Genomic DNA, 4,293 nt, shown 5'->3' with positions numbered 1-4,293 from the left:
CATACTGGCCCCTTGTGGGAATCAAACCCACAACCCTGGCGTTGCAAGCGCCATTCTCTACCAACTGAGCTACAGGAGGCCCTGATTATCCATTGAGCATGCTTTTTAGTCCAAGACTAGTCTTAATCTGTGCCCACAAAGTAGAAGTATGATTCATGTATACAGCACATGTGAACAGGAGTATTAGTGACCAGTAGCAGGAGAAATAGATAGGTACTAATGGTAATGGCAATCAATAATCAATGAACAGCAGCGTAGTGGTAGAAATACATCTAATCAATAATCATTTTTAGTCTATAAGTACACTGTTAAAATAGAAAGACTCAATCATTGTGTAGTAAAACCATGAAAAGTAGTGCACCTAAGAGATGCTGTGTTTGGAGGGTGTTTGAATGTAAACCCAATGTAAGTGTTATGATACACTGAATGTATTTCAAAACAGAATGGTATTCTCAGCTGTCCAAAGTGGTTCTTCAATCTGAATCATTGTGTTGTGAAAACATTTTGTGAAAACATTTTTTGTGTTTCAGTGCATGTAAAAGGTAGCATCCAAACACAAAATGTTTTGGCAGACTGTGCCTCTCATATAATCAAATGTTTCTAAATTGCAAATGGTTTATAGCATAAATATTGATTGATTATAAATATTGATTGAATTACCAGTCAATATTTTAATCAACATTTTAAAGTAGACACTTGGAATTGAATACTTTCCTAGGGTAGACTTTCACACTAATTGTAGGCTAAAGTTGCCAGGCAACTTTTTGAGATTATAAATAAGGTTACAATCAAAAATGTTTAGGGCTATCTAAGTTATATCAGAGGTAACATGTATAAAGTGAGCCATCATCACTGGTATTCATGTGAGGAGGTGGATGTGAACCCAGGTCTCTTGCTTGTCAAAACACTGCCTTAGTCCACTAAGCCAGTCTTCAGGAGTGAACTGCTGTGCTGAACCACCCTTGTTACACTCATCACATGGGGCCTGATTCAGACTTGAGATAAGTAGCCTTAACATGGACTGAAGGAAAAATGGACTACAGTCATCATTTTTTAATGTCAGCGTTAAATCAACTTCTCTCAAGTCTGAATAGAGCCTCGGGAGAAAGTTATTTGTGTGAAATTCCACCTTTATTTTTTCATACCTTCATATCAGAAAACAAATGTTTAGATTAAAGGCAAAATGTGAACTTCAAACATGCTTTTGTACTGTTCAGAATTCCCCCAGTCTGAGGCATAGAGGTGGAGGGAGTGCTTTCGTGGGCAGGTGTGCCCTCTATCAAACTCTATGGTCAAGTATAAAAACTGGCAAGTTTGCGGGCACCTCCCCTGTATTCGGGTCCTTCATGAACTCAGACAGGTGCGATCACACCAAACGCTCAGTTGAAACTCTCCAAAACCATCCAAGAAAGTTTGCGTCAATGAAAACGTGAGTACTCAATGTTATCGCAATGAAGAATAAACAGAAAAGGAATTCACTCAATAAGAACATTTGTTTTGTGTAGCATTTCGGCCTCTAATTCTAATAGTCCAAGTAAAACAGCCTTTTTGATTCATTGATCAGTTTTCCTGATGCTACACGTAGTTGTTAATTGACACGTCATTGTTTGCACCTTTCGTGCACTTGTTTTATATGCGAATTAAGGCCTGCTTTTTAGTTAATACACTGCTGGCTTGTTTCCCTACTAGCTTTGAGTTTTATATACTGTTTGATGTATACCCCGTATGCCACTGCCATTTTAGCCTGCTTTGGCCTACCACACCACGTTATTGCATCCCACTTTTGACATTCTTATTGTTATCTTGTTGTTATATTTGCATAGCTTAATCAAGTATTAACTTTTTACATATTGCTATTTATATGTTTAATTGTATTCATATTGCAATTTACTAATATTATAGCATTTGATAACCTAATTATGCATTCATGTACTATCATTGTTACTGGTTATTATTTGCTATTTCTCGGTCTCCCTGCAGAAAAACATACATACATACAGTACATACATACAACGTTACCCACCAGCTGGCCAATTCTAACCAAAGCAAATCAAAACCAGGATCACAGACTAATGCCAACTGAACTGTCAACTGTCAATCATGTCATCTAACTCAACTGTACTGTGATTAAATTCGTCTGAACAACATTCCATGCTATGTACCATCTGAATATAAAGACTCAGGTCAGGAAATTAGCACAATGGATGACTGGTGTATCGTATTGAGCCCTGGGCTGAAGTTTTTTTTAACAAGTTTTATATGAGTGCTACTTCTAACATTAGCGGTCATTGCCTGTATTGTTTTTCCATTACTGTGAAATAGAATGCCACATTTCTGTTGATTTTAAAGAATATGATACTGTAAATACCTTACAGATCTTTGAACTGTCTTTAGCAATATACAAATGTTTAAGACCTTTTCATGTTTTGTCATGTGATAATTTGCTAATAAAAGATCAAGCATTTGAAGCTTCACTCATGTCTTGAAAAATAATTGTTGTACTCATTAATTATTATCCTGGACAAAATTCTTGTGTCATTTGTTTTAGCATAATGCTGTCCATTTTACCTTTTGGAATTACTGACGAGAAGTTTATAAACACCATATAAGAGCAGGGAATATACAATAAGTGTAGAGACTCCCATTTACAGTATTTGGAAACTCCTGAAGAAGGGATCTAATTCTGCACTAGACAGGATTCGAGACACCATCATAGTGTTTTCAAGCTTTAGAGAGGAAACAACACCAAAAGAGAAGGGATCTAATTCTGCACTACACAGGACTCATAACATGTATTCAACCTTTTCTAGGTTAGGGCTCCCCATCTCTGGCAAGGTGTTGCACAACTCTTACAGTGAGGGAAAAAAAGTATTTGATCCCCTGCTGATTTTGTACGTTTGCCCACTGACAAAGAAATGATCAGTCTATAATTTTAATGGTAGGTTTATTTGAACAGTGAGAGACAAAATAACAACAAAAAAATCCAGAAAAACGCATGTCAAAAATGTTATAAATTGATTTGCATTTTAATGAGGGAAATAAGTATTTGACCCCTCTGCAAAACATGACTTAGTACTTGGTGGAAAAACCCTTGTTGGCAATCACAGAGGTCAGACGTTTCTTGTAGTTGGCCACCAGGTTTGCACACATCTCAGGAGGGATTTTGTCCCACTCCTCTTTCTTTGCAGATCTTCTCCAAGTCATTAAGGTTTCGAGGCTGACGTTTGGCAACTCCAACCTTCAGCTCCCTCCACAGATTTTCTATGGGATTAAGGTCTGGAGACTGGCTAGGCCACTCCAGGACCTTAATGTGCTTCTTCTTGAGCCACTCCTTTGTTGCCTTGGCCGTGTGTTTTGGGTCATTGTCATGCTGGAATACCCATCCACGACCCATTTTCAATGCCCTGGCTGAGGGAAGGAGGTTCTCACCCAAGATCTGACGGTACATGGCCCCGTCCATCATCCCTTTGATGCGGTGAAGTTGTCCAGTCCCCTTAGCAGAAAAACACCCCCAAAGCATAATGTTTCCACCTCCATGTTTGACGGTGGGGATGGTGTTCTTGGGGTCATAGGCAGCATTCCTCCTCCTTCAAACACGGCGAGTTGAGTTGATGCCAACGAGCTCCATTTTGGTTTCATCTGACCACAACACTTTCACCCAGTTCTCCTCTGAATCATGCAGATGTTCATTGGCAAACTTCAGATGGGCCTGTATATGTGCTTTCTTGAGCAGGGGGACCTTGCGGGCGCTGCAGGATTTCAGTCCTTCACGGCGTAGTGTGTTACCAATTATTTTCTTGGTGACTATGGTCCCAGCTGCCTTGAGATCATTGACAAGATCCTTCCGTGTAGTTCTGGGCTGATTCCTCACCGTTCTCATGATCATTGCAACTCCACGAGGTGAGATCTTGCATGGAGCCCCAGGCCGAGGGAGATTGACAGTTCTTTTGTGTTTCTTCCATTTGCGAATAATCGCACCAACTGTTGTCACCTTCTCACCAAGCTGCTTGGCGATGGTCTTGTAGCCCATTCCAGCCTTGTGTAGGTCTACAATCTTGTCCCTGACATCCTTGGAGAGCTCTTTGGTCTTGGCCATGGTGGAGAGTTTGGAATCTGATTGATTGATTGCTTCTGTGGACAGGTGTCTTTTATACAGATAACAAACTGAGATTAGGAGCACTCCCTTTAAGAGTGTGCTCCTAATCTCAGCTTGTTACCTGCATAAAAGACACCTGGGAGCCAGAAATCTTTCTGATTGAGAGGGGGACAAATACTTATTTCCCTCATTAAAAT

The sequence above is a fragment of the Coregonus lavaretus genome, assembly GCF_964263955.1.
Source record: "Coregonus lavaretus genome assembly, chromosome: 2".
In the NCBI taxonomy this organism is placed as follows: domain Eukaryota; kingdom Metazoa; phylum Chordata; class Actinopteri; order Salmoniformes; family Salmonidae; genus Coregonus; species Coregonus lavaretus.
The sequence above is the reverse complement of the archived record's forward strand: the minus strand, read 5'-3'. Positions refer to the sequence as shown.